General features: G+C 33.3%; 1 protein-coding gene across 2 annotated transcripts in view; it reads left to right on the forward strand.

Annotated features, from left to right (window-relative positions):
• CPQ (carboxypeptidase Q) overlaps positions 1–27,732 on the forward strand; it is a 630,163-nt gene that overhangs the window by 235,816 nt on the left and 366,615 nt on the right. The gene's annotated exons all lie outside the window — the stretch shown is intronic.

The raw sequence follows: 27,732 nt of genomic DNA on the forward strand, positions 1-27,732 counted from the left end.
TGGGGGGGGGTGAGGGCTGAATGGCAAAAACCTAGAAAATGCTAGAGCTGGAAGTTAGATGAGAAGCAAGTTGAATTATCAGAGTGAAAAACAGGTTATGGTTTCTGTGTGGTATTTTTTAAAAGTCCATCAAGGTGTGGAATATTTCAGTATTTAGAACTGATCCAAATGCAGCTGTTATCAGGAGCTTACAAAAGAGCAGCTCTGTTGTGGGAGAGTTTGCTTGTACCTTTGTATTTGAAGATGATGCAACCATAAATCCATGAATTCTGGGGATTTCTTGTAGTTTAATCAACTTGTTTTCCTAACCCTTAGCATTAAGGATTAAAGGAAAAGATGATTTGGGGCATGCATGGAAACACTGAACTCTTGCAAAAACTAGGGGAGGGATCTGAGCATAGAAAGCAAGTTAGAAGAACAGAAAATAACCATCTCCTTTGAAATTTTGACAAGGATTGCGGTGGGGGGTAGATAGATTTGGGTTGTAGGAAAAAGCAGCTTCCTCCAATGTCCCACAGGCTGACTTCCCTGACATAGACACACATGCCTTTTCATCTGCTTACACTGGAAGGAAACTGTTTATGGAAAGAATAAGTCAATAAAATTGTAAGGGTAGATTTGGAAGGGATCATAGATGTTCTAGGATCATAGAACCATAGACTTTAATTTGGAAGGGATAAAGTTATGAAAACCTGAGTTCATAACCTCATTGTTTTGGCACTGACCTGTTGTATGGCCCTGGCAAATCATTTAACTTCATTCTGCCTCAGTTTTCTCATTAATAAAATGGGGATAATAATAACATTGCTTCCTAAGGTTGCTGTGAATGTCATGAAGGTAAATGGATTTTATGAAAGAATATGAGGTGCTTTGCAAACTATAAAGTACTATGTAAATGTTAGTTATGCTCATTATTATGTTGCCCAACCTCTTCATTTTATAAAGAAGGAACTTGTGTTCTAGAATGTTTAAATTTACTTGCTTCAGATCACATAGTAATAAAAACTAGAACCAGAATTACAACCCAGGTCATTTGACTTCAAATCAAAAATCATTTGTCAGTTGTATCTGACTCTTCTTGAGCCCTTCCTTTCATTTTTGGTCAAAATTTGTCATTTCTTTCTCCAAATTGTTTTATAGATGAGGAAACTGAGGCATGCAAGGTGAAGTGACTGGTCCAAGGTCATTAGCTAAAAAGTGTCCGAGCATGAAATTGAACTCATGAAGATGAGTGCTTGACTCTGTATCAACAATTTTTATTTTTTATTATTAACTCAACAAAAATCAGTAGAAAACACAAGCATTCCAATATATAAATAATAGAAAAGAGCATTAGATATGAACATCTAAAATTCTGTTAGTTCTAGCATGTATATTAACATGTTTTTTAGCATGTATATTAACACTTCACTGCTTATCTGTGCTTGCTTTTGAACTTCCTTTTGCTCTCTTTTGTGTATTTTTAATTATGTCATTACTACATTTTTTTCTCATCATCATCTCTATCTTTCAACTTTTCCTCTATCCTTCCCAAATAGAAAACTCTCCCTAGTAATGAATGAATAAATATACTGGTCATGAATGAAAATACACGTTTCATGTAGCACCTCTTCAAAGAGGTGAAATATCTGCTTTGTTATCAGTCTTCTCAGAGAAATAGGACAGTAGGGGTAAAAATTGCCTGGGTAGTGCTCTGCAACTTGAATTGGATAGTCTTCTGAGGGGCATTGAAAAATTGAATAATTTGTCTGCGTTCACAAAACCAATATGTGTCAGAGGCAGGCCATTAATCTAGATCATCTTAACTCTGAGCCTGACCCTCTACCCATTATGCCTGTTGCCTCTCATTTCATATAATAATGATTTTAAGTGAATCTAGAGATCTGAGAATAATTCCAGCTGAGGGAGGACTATTGCCTCTAATCAGGAAGGGACTTTTGAGATTATGTCATCTTCTGACAGAGAAAAGATTAAAAGCCTGGAGAACTTCAGCAATGTGCTTGAGATTGCATAAGTAGGAAAGCCTGTTTGCTGACACCAAAATTACAAGAAAAGATTAAATTTTTCCTAGGTGAATGCAATCTGTTTTTCCCCCCCAGTAATGATGGACAATGAAATAATTACCCAATCCTTTTCTTTAGTAAGAAAAGGCTTACCAAAGCTCTTTTCTTATGCCCTTGATCAAGGCTCTATCCTAATGTAACATGTCACATGTTACATTATGTTCTATAATGGATCATAGCCCTAGAACTGGAAGAGACTTCCAATTCTCTCACTTTATTTTTTAAGAAAAAAATTTCTGAATTTTTTTCTCAGCTCTAAAATGTCATGAATACATGATTTGGATTCTCTATGAAACCATGAATTTTGATTTCATACCACTTGCTATATATATATATATATTTGTATATATCATAACTTCTACTTGTCACTTTCAGAACTTTCCTACTTTAAAAAAAAACTTTTATTCTGAACTTAAGAAATAAAACAAGTATATTCTTGACATTGTAGAATAGGAAAAAAAAAGATTGCACATGAAACTGCAAATCTGTTATGTACAAATACTATTCCTTTTATATATATATATATATATGTATATATATATACATATATATATTTTATCATGTAACTTCTTCCCCCTTTTTTCCTCTCCCCCGTCCTAGAAATTACTATTAGACTTAAATGTGTATGTATGTATACATGTATAAATATGTATGTATATGTACTTACACACATATTTAAGTGTATGTACTTACACACATATTTAAGTGTAATATATATTTGTGGGTATATGTATGTAAATTATTCTATATATATTTCTATTTATCAGTTGTTTCTTTGCATACAAACAATTTCTTTCTTCATAAGTTCTTTTTAGTTAAGTTGAGCATTTATAATAGTCAGAATGACTTAATTGTTCATAGGTATTCTTAAAACAAAATTGCTGTTACTATATTTAAGGTTCTTTTGGTTTTGATCATCTCACTCTCAACCTCCATTGTTTTGTGAAAGTCTATATTTTTCAATCGAATTCAATTTAATTTATTTAGTATTTTCCTCAGTTAAATTAAAACAAACAAAAAAACCCGTATTTGTTTTCAAAATCTTTGAATTCCCTATCCCCATCCACCAATAAGAAATCACATATGAAGGCATGTGTAACATTTCCATAAAAGTTGTGAAAGAAAACAAGAGATCTCTCACCCTAATGAAAACAAAAACCCTCAAGAAAAGAGAGAGAGAGGACACACACACACACACACACACACACACACACACAGAGAGAGAGAGAGAGAGAGAGAGAGAGAAAGAGAGAGAGAGAGAGAATGCTTTAATGTGTATTCAGACATAAACAGTCCTTCTCTGGTTATGGATCAGCTTTTTCATCATAAATCCCTCAGAGTAGTCATAGATAATTGTAGAATTGAGAATAGCAAAATCATTTACAGCTGGTCATCCCAGAACATTGCTATTACTTTGTATACAGTACATTTAACTTTGTTTGAGTTCATGGAAGATTTTCCAGTTTGTTTGTTTTTTTCCTGAGAGCATCCTGCTCATCAATTCCCATAGAACAATAATATTCCATCACAAACACACACTACAGTTTATTGAGCCCTTCCCCAGTCAATGGGTATTCCCCAATATATGTTTTTCTAAGATCATCAAGCTCATCATTTCTTAGAGCACAGTAGTATTCCATCACAATCTCATAATACAATTTATTTGATCATTCCCTAATTGATGGGCATCCCTGAAATTACCAGTTCTTTGCTACTACAAAGAAAACTTCTATAAATATTTTAGGGGTGTGTGTGTGTGTGTGTGTGTGTGTGTCTATTTTCCTTTGTCCCTAATGATCTCTGGAAATAGAACTAGTGTCTATATTTCCTTCTGAAACTTCTTCAGTTCTCCTCTATAATTTTTTTTTAAGTTTCAGTGATTGTCTTAAAAAACAACAATAATACTAACCTCTTTCCTCTGATGCCCCCTTACAATCAAGAGAGGAAAAAAAAAGAAATCTTGTTACAAATAAGCACCATCAAGCAAAACAAATCTACCATGCTAGCCATATTCAGTCTGTCATTATAATTTCTCTGCATCAGAAAGTGGGCGATATGCTTTATCAAAGGTCCTCTGAAGATAAGATTAGACATTGAATTGATCAGAATTTTCAAGTCTTTCAAAATTGGTTTTTTGCATGTTATTCTCCTTATGATGATGATCCTTCTGATCATTTCACTCTGCATCAGTTCATGCTAACTAGGATTCTCTGAAATTGACTCTCTTCATAATTTATTTTGGCACAGTGCTATTTTTTATTCCTATATCAAAATTTGTTTAGTCATTCTCCAGTTGTTAGGGATAGAATTTAAGATATCTCCTTTAATTCTAGTTCTTTTCTTTTTCCCCCTTTTTCCTCCCCATTTTGGATCAAGAAATTTGTTTTCTTATGGCTGTTCCTTCCTTTATGATGTTCTCCTTCAGAGTTTTGCTGGAGTGTGTGGGAGATCCCATTTTGGCAAGGAATTCTGCCATTTTGTAGATAGGAAATTATGACCTATAGGAGTAAGATGACTTGTTCAAAATCCATTCTCTTTAGTCAGCTAGAAATTGACAATCTCCAGTATTAACCTGGTGGTGGAAAAATTTCAAAGTGTAATAATTAAAAAAAAAAACAACCTGTGGATTAAATCACATGTTTTGGGCCACTTTTATTTAAATAAAAATTGAAGACTGGATCTACATGAAGGATTTTCTTATTAACAGAAATGAAATTTTATAACAGGTTAGGATAGAAAAAATTATCAACTAGTGAGGTCTCTTAGGATTTATAATATTTTCACAAGGCAAACAATAAAAGTATGATCACATTTATTGCTATTGGACTATGTGGGAATGCAATAGTTGGGGGTGAATTGACTAAATGATGTAATGATTTTTATTATTCTGTAAAAGACAAGGGTATTAATTTCTCATAGAAATGAAATTTCAATAGAAAATTTGGAAATGATGGTTCCCACTTGATTTCTGATTTTAGAGTTCATGTTATTCTCTTAAAATTTGTGTGGTTTGTATATGTGTTTTTGGGAAAGGGGCATGTGTTTTAATTTTCTTGCTTTCTTCCAACTGAAATTTGACTAAGTTTAACAATATCTATACATAAGTTTATAAAACATATTGAAACTTCCACAATGAACTGCTGTAACCCAAACCACTATATCTACCAGACATCATAGTGTTTAAAAAAGTGTTTTAACCCGTGATAGATTTGGAATTCTTGCCAGCTGATTTCTGGATATCCAGTCCCAGTCTTTAGAAGCATATTACCCAGATGTTTATAACATACCCTTTTGCTAATGTCCTGTTTACACTTTAGTTTGGGGCAAGAAACATTTGCCTACTTCAAAGGACTAGATGAAAGCCTTTTGGCTTCACCTAAATATTACTCCTACCTCTTCTATGCCTTAAACAGACTAATTTCCTATCATGAGTTATTTTCTTCATGGCACACAGTTTATTTGATGTAGATCTCCTTGTGAATAATACTTAGCTCTTGGCAGGGGCTTTTGCACCTCTGGCCTGGTCTGGTCTCTGTTCCTCAAAATATATTCTCTCTTTGCAAGAGAAATTTAATTTTCTACTTCTTAAGCCAGATGGTTAAATGGAATTTTATAGAAGGGGTAGAAGACTACCTGGGTAGTGACCTTCAAGTGAACATTCACTAATTCTTCCTATTCTCCTATTAGGACTACAGTAAGAGCCATAGTCCAATGGAGCCCTGTCTGTTTATCCCATCACTGCCCATCTGTTTCAAGAAACCTCTAGAGGGACAATGGAAAGAGGAAAGGGCAGAAGAAGAAGAAAACTTTCATTTTTTTTTAAAGAACAAAACTTTTAGGGTTTTAAAAATTAAGCACCACATGAGAAAACATTAGTGTGAAATTTATAGTAATATTTCTATGAGTATTTTTGTAGCTCTCTAGTCAGTACTTATAACAAGCCTGGGGAATGGAATGGTTTTCTTTGGATTATAAACATATTATTTGAGTGTTCAAAGGTTCCATGCTGCTTTTTTCTTTTGCCTTCTAATAAGCCATTTCACAAGCAATAATGTACCCCAGGATCTGTGTTCACCAGCCAATGTACACATACTTTGGGTATTTTAAGTGATTTGGCTGGGCTTCCTGCCTTAGCACACATGAAGGGTATATGTGATGAGGAGGAGAGTGAAGACTTAAGTTGTGACTACTTTTGAATGCTGTTGCCTTCTTGTTCCTGGACCAACATTACCATTGTTTGCAGACTAGAGTTTGGGATAGTAAACTGGAAATTCAGAGGTGATAAAATATTTACACAAAGTGGTACAGTAGAAAAAATGTGGCTCTGAAGAGAGAACACTTGAATTCAAATCCCATTTCTGATGCTTACTACTGGGCAAGTCACTCAAACTCCCTTGGGTCAGTTTCCTCATCTGTACAGTAAGGTGATTGGGCTCTGAGGACCTGTTTACTTTGATATGTAGTTATCATTTTGTGTAAGTTCTGTTCTTCATTGTCTGAGAAATACAAAGATGAATTAGATTTAGTTCCTGCCTTCATCAGGGGAAGGAATGAATATAATACAAATCACATAGAATATAGTTCTTTTCTTAATCTTTACTTACTACTAATAAAGCCAATAATTCAATATTTGAGATTGGTTCTAAAACCAGTTCCAAAGAATTAGAACACAATAAGTGAGAGTTAGCTGGAAAAGTAGATTCTATCTGATTAAGAAAATGTGGAAGACTTCATGAAGGCAGCTATAGTTGGTATGGACTTTAAAGGATGAATAATATTTCAACAAGTTGTTGCTGTTCTATGATTTTTAAATCCTCTTCTAGCTTTGACATTCTGTAATTCTATGTAATTTTCACAATGATGACCTCTGTGCTTTGAGTATATAATTGATAGTCAATGAATTTTTGTTGGCTGCTAGAGTACATTAAAAGATATAGACCATGTAATGGTACTTCCTCTCCCCATTTTCTCTTCCCCTAATTCTAGCAACAGTGAAATACTCTTTATATGGTACTTTCCCTGAGAGGAAGAATTATCTTAGTAAAAAGAGTTTTTGGACCTGTTAGGAAGACTTGAACTCACATATTCATGTGACTTTGGGCAAGTCACTTGATTTCTTGTTTGTGAAATAGGACAGAAGTAGTAGTGATTTAATAGGATTATTGTGAGGATCAAATGAGATAATATGTAAAAAAGTTTTTGACCAACTTTAATGCATTGTAAAAAATGTTAGCTATCATTGTAACTATCATCATCATCATCTCCTTGTTAAAGGATTGACTTTTTCTATACAATAAAGATAATTTTAAGGATGTGAATTTCTGCATAGAGGAAATGTAACACAAGCTAAAAATTGAGAATAGAAATGCAAAAGATGAAGTAATGAAAGCAAGAGGCTGAAATAGGAGACCTGACAAAACTTACTATATGTAGAATAATTAGTATATCAGTATTGGCACATTCTTGGGGCATCATTAACCTACTCAGAACCAATACTGAACTGCCCTCAGAGTGGACTGTCCATGAAGGAAAATAGTGTAGATAATATAAAGAATATAATATATAATATAATATATTATATTCTTATATATTCTATTATATAACATATTTTATAATATAATATAATATGTTATTATTATTAATATAAATATATTATATAATATAAATAATATATAATATAATGATATGTTCTATAATATAGAAGCCTGGGGTTAACAAGAATCTAAAAGAGAATCAGACTGATTCCTTTTCGGAGACATCAGTTTAGCCACCTGTCCTCTGCTATAGATGTTGTTTGGTGTAGTGCCAAAATATTCTGGATTCTTGGATCTAGGCCTGAAAGGCCAGTAGGAAATGATATCTGTGGCCTGCCTTTGGATTTTTCTAGGGTTGCATTGAATAAAATATAATTGATTTCTCCCAAAGTGTCACTTGATCTTAGATTATGAGATCTCAACTGTTACTAGGGAGGGATAATCGGACCTTTTCCTTAGGGCTCTCAAAGCACACACTATGCTTTAATTTCAGTAAGGTAATGGTAACAGAGTATAGCATCCGATTAATATGAAAAATTATTTCAAATAGGAAGCTACTAGATCATGCTGTAGGAGTAAACTCTGCTCTTCCCTGCTGACCTGACCCATCCATGGTAATTTCCACATCAGTAGCCTTAAGTGACCTGGGGTCTTTGCCTTCCTTTACAACACTTTGTATAATCTTCCCCACAAATATGGAGGCACACTTTGTACTAATGGTCTTCCTATTGGTTTGGGTAGTTGACTGAATACAAATCCTAGCTACTGCCCTGTTTCAGTCTAAGCCTTGCCTTGTATAGCTTCATGATTCCAAAATGAAAGGGCCAAACAAAAGGCAGAGGGAAGGTAGACGTTAAATCAAGGAATATACTTTATTTCATGGAAATTTATGATTGAGACCAATATGCTAATGACGCTGCACAGATGGTGTTTGTATATGTTATTCTTCTCTTTTGAAGCAGCTAAATGCCTATTCCTTATGTACAGGAATGCTAACAAAAAGAATCCAAGTTGTCCACATGGTTATACAGAATAGAGACAATTATCCCAATACAATTATCCAAAAATTAAAGTGCATTATACATGTACCTTTGACCATTGATCCCAAGTTTATGCACAAGATTGACTTACTAGCAGATGTATAGGAAGAGCCTTTGATTATGAAAATGATTGACATTGAGAAAATATTAGTTTTGTAGCTGGGTAGAGATAGATCAGTCCCAATCAAAAGATCCAGCTGCAAGCATTTCATAAATTAGATGGTAGAAGAATAATTTAAATAGCTTTTTTCCCCTTATGGATTTATCACAGGTGTTTAACCCCTGTGACTTAAAAACCAGGGGCTGACTGAGACAGATTTTTAGATATGGCCACTGTGTTTATTTGTTTAGTTTGACTATGATTACAGCAATAATAGCTAGCATTTCTATAAGATTTGGGGGTTTTCAAAGTGTTTTCCATGTGTTATCTTAATGGAATTCTCACAATAACCTTATGCAATAGATGCTATTATTGTCTCCATTTTACAAATGAAGAAGTTTAGGCTGAAAGTGGTTAAATGACTAACCTAGAGTAAGAGAGCTAGTAAATATCTGAGGCAGCATTTGAACCCGGGTCTGTGTATATATATACACACACACACACACACATATATGTCCACACACATTCACATATGTATATGTCAATATGTAAACACAGTTTACATATTTTAGACATGCACCTGCATGCATATGCACATTGTATACCATACATACATGTGTGTATATGTATGTGTATCTATCTGTCTCTATATTCTATGTATATATAATCAAATATTGAGATTGTTTCTGGCCCCAGATTTCCATTCTAGTTTTCAAAGGGTGAAGTCTTAAACTCTTGAAGGAATTAATTCCCTTTTTTAGCTATTTGTATTTTTATGTGTATAGTACAAATATCTATATATAAACACATATACACTTCTCTCTCTCTCTGTCTCTCGTCAAGTATTGAGATTACTTCTTACCTTAGAATTTGATTCTGAGTTTCAAAGAATAAAAGCTTAGACTCTTGAAGGAATTAATTCCTTTAATTATACATGTGTATAAGTGTGTATATGGATAGTACAAATATCTATACACATACACATATATACATGTATGCATTCTTATATGTACACATATAAGTATCTCTCTCATCAAGTATTAAGATTTCTTCTGGCCCTAGACTTCCTTTCTAGGTTTTAACAAGTGAAAGCTTTGACTCTTGAAGGAATTAATTCACCTAATTATATATGTGTATAGTATAAATATCTATATTCATACACATGTTTGTGTATATATGTATGTACACATAAAAGTATATCTATCTCCATCTACTTAAGTCTTGACCCATACTTCCATTCTAGGTTTCAGAGAATGAAGACAGTTAAAGGAATTAATTTCTAAAATTAATTTAATTAATTATTTTAAAGATTAATTTAATTATTTTTTTATTAGATAAGACTTGGGTATGTATTAGCATGTCCTAATGGATGGATACAGTAATAGCCTCATCATAGACATGCTAGGCTCTGACTTTCTCTTAACACCATATGCTATGATTTAAATATTGAAATTTACTTAAACAGGAGAATTTTGGTATTGCAAGATAGGGAGATGTAAACATGAGTTTCCACAGTTGACTACACAGTCTTAGGATGACTACAAATTATATGTGAGCCTGATGGACTGGTGCTCTCAGGCCTATGATTCTATGTTAGGATTCATTTTTCCCTCTAAAGTTGCCTTTGGAAGCAGTAATCAGAGCTGTAGTGTGGAGTTGTTCTGTAGTCAGACATGTTGACTTCATTCTATTAAAAGAAAAGGCTGACCACATACTACTTTTGCCTGCTCTAGAAATATAGACTGTGGTGCTTTGAAAGGACCTTAGAGATGTCTTGGGAAGTCCAACCCTCTCATTTTACAAATAAGAAAATTGGGGCTCAGAATGGCTAAGATATTCCTGCTAGAAACTGTCTAGTTTGGCCCTTTGAATTTATAGCTAGAGATAAGATAAGGAAAGGGCTCAACTGTAGTAAATGAAGCAGCTGTGATTCACACCCATGCCCTTGGATTATAGATCCAGTGGTCTTTTTCCTCTATCAGTGGTTAATAGCAGAGAAGTCAGGATTTGAACCTGGGCCTCCTGACTCATTATTTTATTCTTTCCATTACTTTATTCTGCCTCTTTTCAATATGTTCACCATAGCATTATCAAAAATCATTTATCAGGAACATTTTTGATGAATGAAAGTCATATTATTCATTTTTTTTTTACACCAAAAATAAGTTTGTCCTCATGTTAGTGATTTGAGGAAAATGCAAGAAAGGGGATAAAGCCCTAGTGAATTTAAAAGGAATTTTAAATTAGCAAAAGATAAATTTGTTAAAAAATAATATTCAATAATTAAAGATGCTCATGTGATTTTTGATGTTTGTTTTCTATTTGTTTGAGTAAATGTAAAATAGAGGCTGTGATGAATTAGCTTTAATATCTGCCACAGATTTTGTACTTATTTATTCTATAGGAGAGTATGGAGGTAGTAGAATGAGGAAGGGACCTGAAGTCAACATTAGGATTCCAATCCTAGTTGGTGCATTTACTAATTATGTGACTCTGGACAAGCTATTTGACCTTACATTCTCAGGCTTTAAACATGTGAAATGAGCATAATAATGTGTTACCTACCTAAATCCTATGAATGTTTGTGTAGGTCATTTTAAAAAGCTTTTAATAATTCATGGATGCATGAATTGTTTCTGTGACACAGTAATATGAATATATGTGCATATGAAGCAATTTGTAAAGTTGACAAAATTGTTATATAAATTTAAGTTGTTAACATTAACCCAATAATGCCTAAGTCAGCTAGGTTAGTGAATAGAGTGCCAGGCCTGGAATCAGGAATATCTGAGTTCAAATGTGGCCTCAGACATTTATTTATTAGCAATGTGATTCTGGGCAAGTCATTTATATCTGTTTGCTTCAGTTTCCTCTTTCACATGAGCTGGAGAAGGAAATGGCAAATTACTCCAGTATCTTTGCCTTGAAACCCCCAGATAGAATCATGAAGTGTCAGACTCCGAGAAACAACTCATCAACAATAATAACATCACAACAATAACTACATCATCCCAAAATATTCTTGAGACTCAGCTCTTTGTTTTGTAACACGAACTAAGATTCCTTACTTTTTGTTTCTTTATGTAGGCAACCAAAGGCCCTAGTAATATATTTAGAAAATAATATGTGTATTTCACAGTCTTGGTCCTAAACATTTTTGGATGTCAATTTTGATTTTTATATATTATGCATTTATATATTTATTTGTTTCACAGCCTCATGGGGGAACTAAATTCCCAGGTAACGCAGGAATGTGCTGAAGCCAATTCCTACCAGGTACTGGGAACAGATTGATTTGTAGGTTTTGCAGTTTTTCAAGGGGTAAATGCTCACAAGGAAATTTAACAGAATTTGATGTATTATTTTGTTTATTGTCTAGACTCAAAAAAGCAGCATTAATAATGCACTTTAATGTAAAAGTGTGTCATATACTTCTTTTCCCCCATTGATTCAGTTGTTAAACATTTTCTAGCATATCACTGGATTTAGATATGGAAAGAACCTTGGAGGCAATCTAGACCAGTTCTTCATCTTACAGATAGAAAATTGAGGTCCAGAGAGATGATGTGATTTGCCTAAGTCTCACAGGAAGAAAATGATTGACAAGATTTGAAGCCAATGCTATCTGAATCCAAATTCAATATGTCTTGTTGGCTTCCTCTTTTTCTCTCATAAAAATGACTCCATTTCTATGGCAGGTGTGAAGGCTGCCATATTTAAGTCTCTTCAATGAGAGCTGTTCAGTGAATGTAAGATATGCTAGATGTCACTTACATTTTATCTATAGAGAGTATGCCATCAATATGGAACAAAATCTAGAAATAGATTTTTTTTCTGTCTTCAACTGAGCAGAATTGTGGGAAAACAGAGATGAAAACAACTTGTTGAACCCCCCACTAGCCTCATCTCCTTCTGAAGAATTGTTATCTGTATTTTAGCATGAACTTTTATTCTAACATTTGGTATGAATATGAGCTCCTTGCTTTTTTTGGTGTGGATGATTACATGGATATGTGAGCTGAATTTTGTGTGGCAGTCTGAACTGTTAGAGTCAGTACTGATCTTTCTAAGGGAAGGGTTTTTTTTAACTTGTTTTTTTAAAATCACAGATCACTACCAAGATTCTGGAAATGATATACAGCATAAGTGTCTGCCCTTGTAACCTCACTAGAGAAGAAATTTCTAAGAAAAGAAATGTGGAAACAAAAGGCCCCAGCTTCAAAGGACTTAGCCTTCCACAACCTCTCCCCCTTCTTTCCCACCTCCAGACCCTAGACATTCTAAGACTTTATTGTGATGTTAATATTTTTTTCATTTTAGTTAAAGTATTATATGAATCTGAGGAAAAAAAAAACACATCCAAAACACAGAAAGACCTATAGCTTCCCTCAGATGTATAATTGTCCTCTTTATGGATATACCATGTATATTGCAATACCTGTTTTCAAGGATGATGTGAACTTTGCAAATAAAGAAGCAGCTTTCTAACAGAAATACTTTTTTTTTTCTTCAACAAAGAATTAGTTGTGACTGCTCTTGAGGGGACATTAGTTGATTGATGTATAATAATGATGAGGCAATTTGTTTATTCAAACTGGATATTTGTCTTATTCAGAATTGAGGACAACTCAAAAAATTCAGCAATCCCCCAAATGTGTCTTTTAATATTTGAAGTGTTACAAACTTTAAAAAGAGATTCAGAGAATTCATTTTCAGTTGATATATGGGAATTTTATTATAAACCCACCAGTGCCTTAATTGGAAAGATCTACATTTTTATAATTGTTGAGGATAATACCATATATTAATAATACTGTATCTCATTGATTACAATTTTATGAGTTCTGTGCTACAGATGTTGTTATTGCCATATGCAATCAATCAGCCAACTATCATTTATTAAGTAGCTAATATGTGCTTGCCACTATGATAGGTGCTGAGAAGAATGACTAAAGTGAAACAGACCCTGACCTCAAGGAACTTAATATGTTAGATAATATATACATACGTAGGTATATATAAAACAGATGCAAGGTAAGCTGGAGTTTATGATACCAGTAGCTGTGGGTAGATGAGAGATCAGGAAAAGCTTCATATAGAAGAGATACTCTTCTTTTGTGTTGAGGACTGCTTTGGTATTTGGCAACCACTTCTGTGGATCCCTTCTCAGAATCATGTTTTTAAATGCATTAGTACATAGGACTACGAAGGAAATCAATAATATTGAAATATACGTATCAAAAAATTTTTAAACCAAATTCAGAGTTTTCATGTTAAGAACCACTGATACAGAAGCACTTGAGTCAGCTCTTAAAGGAAAATATTCTTTTTAAGTGTCTAAGGTGAAGGAAAAAGGTTGATAGGTTAAATGAGTCAAATCTCAAAGGAAAATATGCTTTCTAAGAGCTTAAGGTGAAGGAAGAAAGGCTGATAAGTTAAATGATTTGCTCATGTTTACAAAACTATTACATGTGGAAAGAATTCAAACCCAGGTTTTTCTGGACTGCAAACCAAACCCTTTCCTACTATAGAACTTGCTTCCCCCAAATCACCACTTAGTGTGTGGTAAGGTTTTTGTCTTACTTTTGAAGGGGTGATTATTGAATAAAAATTTCTAGGAGCCTGTTGAACCCAACCTTGACAACTTTGTAATTATTGCTCAGTTATCAATTGATCTCTCATTAGCATCTAAATTTTTGGAATGAAGGCCATTCTCAATTTGTTACTTCTTACTAAATCTAGAAAATATTACTACATCCAGGAATAAATTGCTAATGTTTGGACTTATTTCTTGAATCTTGGATCCAAGCTAGAAAATCTCACTCAGTTTCTGGCATATTGTTCCAAATGTGAGAACTTTTATCTGTACTTTATTTGAACAAATTAATTTGAAGACATATTGTGTTGAAAACATCCCTGTCAGGAAGTGTTAGACTGATCTTCTGTTAAGAAAGGCAGCTTGAGAACAAGCAGATTGTTGTTAACTAAATACTAGATATCCCGTATGAATAATAAATATTAATGTAAACCTTGTTTTTTCTGGACATTTTCTTGTCATTCATCACTGCATCGGCTCCATGAATAAAGAATCATTGTGGAACACTGGTCTGAAGAAATGAAGGTCACTGTAGGGGAAATGTGACTGACCAAGTTTATAGCATTCTAGAATCGGTATATCTGTTATTGAAGTGTCTAGATCAGTGGTTTTCAAAGTGATATCTAGAGAGTCTCTGTAGATCCCTTTCAGAGGGTCTACACATTCAAAATTATATTTTTCTAATATGGTAAATATCTTTAAATATAACGTACACTAACAAAAACTCTTTGGAGAGATCCTCAACAATTGTTAGTAATATAAAGATACTGAAAGCAGAAGTTTGAGAACCAATGGTCTAGATGGCTAGTGCCAGTCCTGGAGTCAGGAAAACTCATTTTCCCAAGTTCAAATCTGGTCTGAAACACTTATTAGGGCAAATCACTTAACTCTGTTTGCCTCTGTTCTTCATCTGTAAAATGAGCTAGAGCAGAAAATAGCCCCTCCTGTATGTCTGACAAGAAAACCCAAAATGTGGTCACAAAGATTCAGACATGACTGAAATAATAAAACAACTACTTGTATATACATAATTTTTTCATGTTGTTTGACCCATTAGAATATAAATTCTGTCATATAAATTTAGGGTGAAACTCAGGTGACTGGCAGGTAGGGACACTGGGATAGATTAGAATAGTTTATTGATGCAGTCAAGTATAGCACAGGAGATATAAACAGTTCCAGTCTGGTATCACTTGTGACTTCCCTACCATTCCCCGGGATAATACACTTTGTGGTAACCAGTTGAATAGTGGGACATACTCTAGGGTTGAAGGCCCAGAATCACTGGGGGCCTGGGTTTAGATGGGATTTTCAGACAAAGTATCTGCCACGACAGTTGTCACATTCTCAGGTTGGATGATAGTATCAAGAAACATGCACAAGGAGCAAAAGGACGGATTTCTCAAAATGAACGGAGAAGGCTTATTTAGGTTGAGGGAAATAGATTTATATTCCTTATTAGTAGACTTGCTAAAGAGTTTCAGTAGCTAGTTTCATCTAAGACTAGATGTTCCAAATGTATCAGAGTTATATAACAAAACAGTCTTAGGAGAGTAGAGCCCCAAACTCCTAACTTTCACTATTAGAGGAAAGGGATTCTTTTGGCCTTTTTTCAACACACTCGTTACTTACCCAGCACAGGATTTCATATATAGTAAATTTTTAATAAATGTGGTTGCCTGATTAAACTGGAAACAATACTTAGTATAAATAGAAAAAATATAATGTAATTAATCATTCTGACAAGGTGACATTTGAAATACTACATTCAATTCTGGATACTATATTTTAGAAAGGATATTAAGTTGAAGAAAAAGCTCTGGAAGGCAAATAAATGGTAAAAAGCCTTGAAGATTGCTTGCCACATAAAGATCCACTGAAGAATCTGGTAATCTTTATCCTAGAGAAGAAAAGACTCAGCAGAGATGCAGTATCTGCTTCGAGAATTTAAGGGGTGCTTATGTGAAAGAGTGCTTAGATTATCATTGGACTTTTTTCATTCATCTTTCATTTTCAGAGAGGATCAGTGACATCACTGATTCCTTGACTTGCATGTGAACTGGATTTAAGTTAGGCAGAGATGCAAAAAGTCAGCATCTTCCCTTTCTTTTTCAGAATCATTCAAGTTCAGGTTCAAGACTAAACAGCTGCCAATAGACTGGGATGCATTTGACCAGGCTTTAAATACTCCACAATACCTGCTTCATCTGCCTTCATGAGAGCTGATACAAATTGTTCTCATCCTCACATTCCCCCAGGGCAATTCTTCACATGCTTGGGATAGACATTCTTCTAACTCATTAACAGGTTTTAGGCCTGTCAGTTACTCTCACCTTGATTTAGTCTTTTTGCCAAGATGGTTTATAAGATTGTGGCTGCTGTGCATGGTACTGCTTTTTGTAGCCACAGATGAGCAGGGGTAGAAGTTACATAAAGGCAAATTTAAGCATATTGTGAAAAAAGGGCTTTCTAAAAATTAGACAAAAAATGTAATAGGCAGCCCTCATATAGTGGAAGGCTCACCCTTTGAAGATTTTCAAGATGTTGGACAGTATCTCTAGTGCACCTGTGTCCCAAAGTGATCATAAAAAGGGAAAGGAACCCACAGGTTCAAAAATGTTTGTGACAGCCCTCTTGTAGTGGTAAGAAACTGGAAACTGAGTGGATGCCCATCAGTTGGAGAATGACTGAATAAGTTATGGTATATGAATCTTATGGAATATTATTGTTCTGCAAGAAATGATCAGCAGGATTATTTCAGAGAGGCCTGGAAAGACTTACATGAACTGATGCTGAGTGAAACAAGCAGAATCAGGAGATCTTTGTATAGGCAACAAGAAGATTATGTGATGATCAATTCTGATGAATGTGGCTCTTTTCAAAAACAAGAGATTGAGGCCAAAAATGTTTGTGGCAGCCCTGTTTGTAGTGGCCAGAAGCTGGAAAATGAATGGATGCCCATCAATTGGAGAATGGTTGAGTAAATTGTGATATATTAATTTTATGGAATAGTATTGTTCTGTAAGAAATGACCAGCAGGACGAATACAGAGAGGATTGGCGAGACTTACATGAATTGATGTTGAGCAAAATGAGCAGAACCAGGAAATCATTATATACTTCAACAACAATACTGTATGAGGATGTATTCTGATGGAAGTGGATTTCTTCAACAAAGACAAGATCTAACTTAGTTTCAATTGATCAAGGATGGACAGAAGCAGCTACACCCAAAGAAAGAACACTAGGAAATGAATGTAAACTGCTTGCATTTTTGTTCTTCTTCCCAAGTTATTTATACTTTCTAAATCCAATTCTCCCTGAGCAACAAGAAAACTGTTCAGTTCTGCACACATATATTGTATCCAAGATCTACTGTAATCTATTTAACATGTATAGGACTGCTTGCCATCTGGGGGAGAGGGTGGAGGGAGGGAGGGGAAAAATTGGAACAGAAGTGAGTGCAAGGGATAATGTAAAAAATTACTCTGGCATGGGTTTTGTCAATAAAAAGTTATTTAAAAAAGAGATTGAGGCCAGTTCCAATTATGTTGTTATGGAGAGAGCCATCTACACCCAGAGAGAGGACTGTGGGCACTGAGTATGGCCCAGAGCATAACATTTTTACTCTTTCTGTTGTTGTTTGCTTGCTTTTTGTTTTCTTTATCATTTTTTTTTTTGTTTTTTGATCTGGTTTTTCTTGTGCAGCATGATAATTGTGAAAATATGTATAGAAAAATTGCACATGTTTAACATATATTGGATTACTTTCTATCTAGGGAAGGGGATAGAGGGAAGGAAGGGAGAAAAAATTTGGAACAGAAGCTTTTACAAGAGTGAATGTTGAAATTATGCATGTATTTTGAAAATAAAAAAGATTATATATATGTATATGAATAAAGAAGATATTGTGTTTAACATACATTGGATTACTTGCTATGGTGGGGGGTGAGAAGGCAGGGAAAAATTGGAACACAAGATTTTGCAAGGGTTAATGTTGAAAAACTATCCACGTATAACTTTTGAAAATTAAAAAGCTTTAGTAAAAGTTAAAAAAAGGTGATGCTGGGTTTGTCTGAGTAAGTTATACATGGGTCAGCTAAGAATTGGATCCAATGGCCAATGAGGTCCCTTCATGTTTAAATTCTTGTTATTTCATTTTCATTAAAATCTTTCTTGTGACAGACATTGTTTTTGTTAATGTCACATTAATTCTTTTAGTTGCCTCACTAAATTACTGATTCATAAATACTTCCGGTTCAATAGAATGCTGAAGTTTTTCTTACAGGTACTATTTCATAGTCACAGCTCCCATATTCTGTACTTAAGCAAGTAATTTTTGAAACTAATGCTGAATTTTGCATGTTTGCACAACTTGCAGCCTCTCCTTTCTTTCATTGTTAAAGAGGAGTTTTAGTTGAACTAGATTGATAGTGATGTCTTTTCCAATCCTAAAATTTTGTGTTTCATTTTAATTCAATAAACATTTACTGAGTTTTTACTACATATAAAATACTACCAATCAGTTGGCCAATCAATAGGCATGTATTAAGTACTTTGGCATTATACCAAGCACAGGGATGCAAAGAAAGGCACACCTCTGTTTTAAAATACTAAGGAAGTAAGGATAATATTGAGAATTTGAGCTTGCTTGAATGGGGAGCAAAGGCTTTGAAGAAAATATAATGAGGTTTTTTTGACATGTTGATTTGAAACTGTTTATAAGATGTTCTGTCAAATGGCTTTTATTATAAATTTGAATCAATACTCTATATATTTTGGAAATGAGGCCTTTATCAGAACACTTGGATGTAAATTTTTTTCACACTTTATTGCTTCTCTTCTAATCTTGTCTGCATTGGTTTTATTTGTACAAAAAAATTTAATTTAATATAATCAAAATTATCAATTTTGTATTCCATAATGTAGTCTAGTTCTTTATTTCTTTCTTCTTCACAGATCTTGAAAGAAGAATAAGGAGATGATAGGGATTCAGATAGTATGGCATAAGACATTGATTTCCTAATCCAGGGAGTTTGAGTTTGTATCCCATATGAGTTAAACAATTTTAGCCTAAAATCAGGCATAAAACAAGGTGTAAAATACTATTACTAGTATTATTCACTATTGTATTGGAAACCTCAAAAATAGCATTAAGAGAACAAAAAGAAATTGAAGAAATCAGAATGGGGAATGATGTGATAAAACTATCTCTTTTTGCAGAAGATATGATATTCTTGGAAAATTCCAAATACACACACATACACACACACACACACACACACACACACACACACACACATATATATATATATGTGTGTGTGTGTATATATATATATATATATAGAGAGAGAGAGAGAGAGAGAGAGATTTTATATATATGTGTGTGTGTATGTTTGTGTATATAAGGAAATCTAGAAATATATGGCAAATCTAGAAAGTATGACAGAAATTGAGTATCTCACATCATGTACCAAGATAAAATCAAAATGGATACATGAACTATACATATAAAGAGAGATTTACAAGAAAAGTAGAACATGGAACATATTACTTATCAGATTTATGAAGAGATATACAAACTATGAATAAACAAGAGATAGAGAGAAAAGTTAAGTAAAAAATGGGTAATTTAAATAGCATTGAATTCAAAGGGTTTTCTACAAATATAGCCAAGATTGGAAGAAAGCAGAAAAATGAGAAAACAAAATTTATAGACAATTTCTCAGTTAAAATAAAAAAAGTTGTATTTCCAAAATAAAAAGAACTTTGTCTTTATAATACTATGATTCATTCCCTCCCCCCCCCAAAAAAAGACATTCTGTCTGAGATCCCTAAAAATCAATTGGTGATATGAGAATGAAACTCAGAAGAGAAGTTAGGGCTGTCTTTAGAATTTTAGCAGTCATTTACATATTGAAGTGATTTGCTACTTCAACTGTTAAAGAAAATGAACTGAAGAAGGAAATGGCAAATCACTCTAGTATCATTGTCAAAATCCTTAAATAAGACTATGAAGCATTGGGACTAAAAATAACTAAACAACAATAACAACAACCTACTTTTGTGCTATCTTTAATTTTGATAAGTATTCATAAGTGCCCTAATTCAAGTCATTGATAAAATAAATCTAAAAAGAGCAGGCACATTCAACTATCAGGTTGTAATCTTGAATTTTTTGATCCTTTGTTGATGCTATTTCAAAAGTCCACTAGCCATAGTAACCCAAAATGTATGGCAATTTTGGACAATTATGCTTGTGAAGGTTTAGGATAATATAGCTCTTAGCAGAGATGAATAATAAATAGTGAGTGGATGATCAAGGTTATGGTTTGGAAAACATTGGGGAAAATGTTCTTATGAACATGGGATAGATTGAAAAATGCTTGGAGTAAAAAAGTCAGGTTAGGAGGTGAAGTGGGGATATGTTGGAAAATGGGAGAGATTAATTGATAGAGAGCTTTAAAAGCCATTGTCAGAAACTCTCACCATTCAATCATATAATCTTGTGACTGAGGTCATAGGAAAGATGGTGACATTATTGAAGCAGCAGGATTAGAGCAAAGTAATTTAGGGAAAACAGATGCTGAATCACCAATATGTTAATAAAGCCTTTGATTAAAAATCATTCTTTGGGGAGAAAAAAAAAATACCAGAAGGAAAAAAGAAAAAAACTAGTACAGAATAATAATGCTTTCTTATATTTGTGTAGATTGGATATAAGAGGAAAGGAGAAGAGTGCACTTTGACCAGGTTGTTTCATGAATCCTCATAAAATCTTTGACAATTATATTTTTTTTCTATCCTTCAGTTAAAAATTGCTTTATGGATATTTTTGTTTTTATATCATCTATATTGCCCTCAATTCTTATCCTTTCAGTGAGCTTTCCCTAATGAAAAAGAATATAAAAAAGAGAAGAGAAATACAATTATTTATCTATTTATCATCTATTCATCTTTCTATCTATCCATCGATTTTCTATCATCTATTCTTTTCTTTCTTCTTTTTGTCTTTCTGTTTATCTTCTTTCCTTCCTCCCTCCCTCCTTCTTTCTTCTCCCTTCTTCTCTCCCTCCTTCCCTCCCTTCCTCCCTCCCTTCCCCTTCCTTCCTTCCTTCCTTCCTTCCTTCCTTCCTTCCTTCCTTCCTTCCTTCCTTCCTTCCTTCCTTCCTTCCTTCCTTCCTTTATTTTTCTTCCTTTCTCTTTCTTTCTTCATATGTATCCATATATGTATATATGTACACACACATATACTATATATGTACATATATATGTATGTATATATAAATATATATATCCAAAAGGTCAGATGTTGATTGTATTGTATAGAAACAGTGCTTATTTTGGTAAAAAAGACAGAGTATTATTTCACTGGGGTTGAACTTGATCATTAGAATTTCACAGCATTCAGCTATCATCTATTTTGTTGTTAATGTGCTTTCCTTTTATTTACATAATTTTAATTTCCCTCTCTCTGTGTATACATGTATATACACGCGCACACACATATATACACACACACATAGTTTATCATGGGGTCTACTTATTATCCAGGGAAAGAAAAGGAGGAAGTTAACAAGTATTTATTAAGGGCCTGCTTTGTATTGGAGATTGTGCTAAGTGCTTTATATATATATATATATTTTACAACACTAAGAGGTAGCTGCTATTATTATCCTCATTTTATAGTTGAGGATATTGAAGCATATGAGGTTATGGGATTTGTTCAAGATCATACAACTAGTTAGTATCTAATCCTGAAAGCAACTAGTTTAAAATACAATTGGGAAATGTTTTAACAAAATAAATAAACTGAAAATATTAATTTGTGGTTTTCTAAGTCAGCATCACAGGATTCCACCAACTTTGACACCATTAAGAGGTCTTTTCTTGGTCTTATCAAGATACTATTAGGAGACATCTTTTTTTTTTCTAGAAGCTGTCCCTTGAGCTTGGTATAACAACAATCCTTTGCACTCACCCTCTGGCAAAATCACATAATGGTTGTATTGCTTTGACCAGCTCCAGACAAGCACCAGACAAGCACCAGACAAGCCCCAGCAAGTTGTGTTTAGGAATCCCTGCTCTGAATCACATTTTTGCTATTACCCCTCATTGTCAGGGTAACAACTCACTGGGTAGCCTTTGATATAAGTATAAGTCTGTAGTGTCGAATATGTGTCGAATTTCCTCCTTGCTTGTAAAAATTTCCCTCATTTTGAAATTACATTTCTGCTTGATTCTTGACTCTCCTGTCTCTAGCTTGCTTTGTTCATATCCCTGTTATGCACAGGTTAGGGACAGCTTCTATCCAGTTGACAGTCTTGTAACTGACAGCCAATGGAGTATGTGAGCTAAGAGTTAAAGGATTATATGAAATGCCAAAATAGATATCCTGAAAACTTACATAAGAAGCTGTACCATATTGTTAATAAGATCACGTTTTAGGTATGAAGGAAGAAAGGACCAGATTTGGAGTTTGAAGAACTATTTTTTTTAATTGCAGTAAATTATTTTATTTTATTTTATTTTAATTTTTATGAATATGTTGGAAGAGAAAAATCAGAACAAAAGGGAAAAATCATGGGAGAGACTTAAAAAAAAAAACCCAGAAAATAGAAGTGAACATAGAATATGTTCACTTACATTCAGTCTCCTTAGCTCTTTTTCTGGATGTAGATGGCATTTTCTGTCCAAAGTCTATTGGAATTGCTTTGGATCACTGAATCACTGAATAAGAACCAAGGCTTTTATGTTGATTATCGCACATTTTTGTTGTCAGTGTGTACAATATATTCCTATTCCTGCTTGTTTTGCTCAGTATCAATTCATGTAAATCTTCCAGGTTTTTCTAAAATCAGCTTGTTCATTTTTATACATAATAACATTCCATTACCTTCATAAACTACAACTTAATCAGCCATTCTCCATTTGATGGGCATCCACTTATTTTCCAATTCTTTGCTGCCACAAAAAGAACTGCTACAAACATTTTTGCATAGGTGGGTCCTTTTCCCTCCTTTATGATTTCCTTGGGATATAGATCCAATACTGACATTGCTGGGTTAAAGGGCATGCATAGACCTAATTTTTAAAAACACTTACTCGTGGTAATTTAGACAAATTATATATCCTCTCTTAGTCTCAATTAACATATCTTTAGAATATAGATATTATTTTCCCTTGTTGTGAGGTTCAAATGAGATAGAGCAGGGGTTCTTAACTTGGGGGCTGTGAACTTTTTTATTTATCTTTTAAACATATTTTCCTTAAAATAATATTTTATTTTTCCAAGTACAGATCAAGAAAGTTTTCAACATTTAATTTTGCAAATCCTTGTTTTCCATATTTTTTCTCTCTCTTTTCTTCTTTTCCCTCCCCAAGACAGCAAACAATCCAATATAGGTTAAATGTATCAAATTCTTCTAAACAAATTTCCATATTCATCATCCTGTGCAAGAAAAATCAGATCAAAAGAAAAAAAGAAAATGGGAAAAAAAAAGGAAATAACACAACCATAAAGGGTGAAAATACTATGCTTTGATTCACATTCAGTCTTCATAGTTCTCTTTCTGAATGTGGATAGCACTTTCCATCACAAGTCTATTGGGATTGCCTTGAATTATCTCATTGTTGAAGAGTTAAGTCCATCACAGTTCATCATTACATTATCTTGTTGTTAATGTGGGTAGTGTTCTCTTGGTTCTGTATGAGATTATTTTTCAAAAAAAATTTTAATAATTATTTCAATAGAATTGATTTCCTTTGTAAACTTGTGTATTTTATTTTATGAGTTTAAAAATATTATTCTGAAAAAGGATTCCAAAGACTTCCAAAGAAATAGGGAATCTATTATCCTACTTCAGATCTCACAACTCTTTCAGAATGAATGTTATATTTTGTAATTATAAAGTATATAAACAGGAGTTATTGTTATTATGGTTACAAAGTTCCCTTTGCCTCTACCTGTTTTGCAGTTAATTGTATTAGACTGGCATTTAGAGGTTAAATAACTTTGCTCATGGTTACATAGCTAATATGAACTGAGTGAAAGACTTAAATTCTTGTTTTGCTGAGTCCTATCATCATCATCAGTCCTATCCTGATATTATCCATATTTCTTCATCATTTCATAAGATCCAGAATTTTGTTCACATGTCTTCTTCCTTCATCAATGCATGCTACAGTCTTAGGTAAACAGTTTGATGAGTACTGGTGACCCTCAAATTTCAAATCTGGTAGCCAGCTTTTTGCTGCCAAGTTTCTTCAAACTTTATAGAATTAGTCTGTTTTGAAAAGCATGTTGTCATACAAGTCCATTGCTGGTCTTCTATCCAAAAGTTTTCTAGATCAATAGGATCTACCAGAGCTTATGTAATGATAATAGAACCTTCATACTCAAAAAGGCAGCATCTTTTTGTAAGTATTTGATTGATTGATTTTTAATACACATTGCTTTATGAATCTTGTTGGGAGAGAAAAATAAAAGCAAAAGGGAAAAAACCATGGGAGAGGGAGGAAAAAACAGAAAAAAGAAATGAACATAGTGTGTGTTAATTTACATTCAATCTTCATAGTTCTTTTTCTGGATGCAGATGGCATTTTCTGTTCAGAGTCTATTGGGAGTGCTTTGGATCACTGAATCACTGGGAAGAATCAAGTCTTTGAATTGATCATCACACATTTTTTTTCTGTTATTGGAAGGCAGCATCTTAATGGAAAAATAATAATCATGGCAATAATAATTCTTTGGTCAAGAAAACAATCCTCTTTAGCCTATTCACATGTAGCTGGTATTTGAAAAATGAAACAAGGAGGATTCTGAGAAAATGGTGGAGTAGGTCATAAAATTCCAAGCTCCCCAGATTTCCTACACAAAACAAAATTGCACCTCAGGGTGGACATACGGTGGTAAAAAGAACTTTTAACCCATAAAATGGTAAAAGAAAGCCCTCCTAGGGCTCACTGGTTCAGAGGTAGCCTCAAATGAAACTTTTACATCCTGGATTGCTTGAGAAGTCAGGGGTCCTGAGTCCAGGATTGAGGGAACCTTTGCTGATTAGTAATGCCACTACCAGCTGTACTGCTGAGAATCAGTTGTGGCTGTGTGAGAATCAGCAAAAGGAATCAGCATACCTGGTGAGTGCAGGAACACTGGATAGGGTTACCTGCTAGATGCAGGTACTTCCATCTCCCCCACTCCACGACTAGAGGTGTTTATTCTAACAGTCTCTGATTTAAAAAAGAAAAAGATCAGGCAAAGGAGAAAGAATGAAATCATAGGAAATTATTATAAGAATAGAGATGATGGGATTCATCTTCAAAGGAGAAAATTTAAATAAAAGAAGTCTTTCATACCTTTCATACCTATAAATGACTACCAGCTCAGAAAGAATTTACAGAATTCAAAGGACTTTAAAAACCAAATGAGAAAGACTGAGGAAAAACTAAAAACAAACAACAAAAAACCCCAAAAAAGAACCACTCAGAAAAAAGTAATATAATGAAAAAAAAAAAAAGTCAACTAAATCAAAATAGAAAATCAAAAGTCTTAAAGAAGAAAATAATTCTTTGAAAATTAGAACTGGGAAAGATAAAGTCAGTGAAGCTATAAAGACCAAGAAATAACAAAACAAAATATGAAGAATAAAAAAAAATAGAAGAGAAAGTGAAATATCCTATAACAAAAACAACAGATCTGAAGAACAGATCAAGAAGAGAATAATTTGACTACTTGAAATGTATGATAAAAAAAAAAAAAACATTGACTCAATAATTCTAAAAAATAATCAAAGAAAATTATCCTGAAGTGATAGAACAAGAGGGAAAAGTTGAAATGGAAAACATTCATTGATTGACACCGCAAAGAGATTCTACAAGGAAAACACTTAAACATTATTGCTAAATTTCAAAAACCCCAGATCAAAGAGAAATTTTACAAGAAAAAAACAAAAAATAATTCAAATATGCTGGAACTATAATAAGAATTATAAAGAATTTATCAGCAGCTACAATGAAAGACCACAGGTTCTGGGATATCATATATTAACAATCAAAAGGATTAGGTCTATGGCCAAAAATATATCCTCCAAAATTCAGCATAATATTGAATGAAAAAAAAAAGACATTTAATGAATTCACAGATTTTCAGGATTTAAACCTGAACTCACTAGAAAATTTAACATATAAGAGCCAAAATAAAAAATTAATTTCAAGGAATTTAATAATGGCAAACTCTTTATGTTTTATATGTGGAAATGTAAACCATATGTTTAATAATGATATTAGTGATTGAGTAGTCCAAAAGAAAAATTGGGGCAGAGCTGAGTATGATCTAACTCTAAAAATCAAAACTATCTTGTGAAAGATAAAAATAGTAATTACATTATGTGAATGAGGTGCAGAGGAAGAACTAATATAGAAGCATTAAATGAGGGGGGAGAACTGGTAGTTCTGAAAATCTATTCATATCATGAATGGATTAAATAGGGAACAATACATATATATATATATATATATATATATATACACACTCATATATATCATGAAGAGGTATAGTACCCTCCAAAAGAAATAAGGGAGAAGGGAATATGATAAGGTAAAGTATAAAAGAGTATTTAGACTACTAGGAGTTGGATATTGAGTATAGATTAGTGGGAATGAGATAAAGCAGGAAAAAAAAGGTAGGGGGAGAAGATAAGGAAGGGATCCAAGTGTGGGAAGAGATTAAGTTAACAAAGCAAGTTAAGGAGTAGAGGTAAAGTATAAGAGTTAGCAGGGATAGGAAGTAAGAGATATACAAAAACAGAGTAACACAGATCAGTAGAAGAATTTATTGGGGAAAAAAAGGAGGACTAGTAATCATTCATCTTAAAGTCAAACTTAAGATTCAATCAAGAGAGAAATCTACATTATGTCAGCCATATTGATATTGTTTTAGATTTATGTCTGTATGTAGAAATACATATGCATATGTGTATATGCGTATGTGAGAATGTGTGTATATAGATGTGTGTGTGTGTGCATGTATATGTATACATAAAGGTGTCCCTGTTAAACTGTAGCTTGCTTGGGGGAGAATGAAAGGGGAAAAAAAGTGAAGTAAAAGTGCACAGCAGAGAAATTTAGAATAACCTATAAGGCAGCAAAGAAAACATGTACAGTCATGAATATAATTTCTTCCATTATTATGAATGCTTTTTTGAAATGGAAATATACTGTTACATGTTTTAAAACCTCTCTGATGTTTTGTTCAGCATATGATAATGTTTTGTTTTATTTTTTCTTTTTCTATTTCTATTTTTTCTTATTTTATATTTAGTTATAGTTTTATTTTCTTTTTTGTCTTTTTCTTTTTTCTTATTTTATATTATATGATATAAACAATATAAATATAATAA

The sequence above is a fragment of the Sarcophilus harrisii genome, chromosome 1, assembly GCF_902635505.1.
Source record: "Sarcophilus harrisii chromosome 1, mSarHar1.11, whole genome shotgun sequence".
NCBI lineage: Eukaryota > Metazoa > Chordata > Mammalia > Dasyuromorphia > Dasyuridae > Sarcophilus > Sarcophilus harrisii.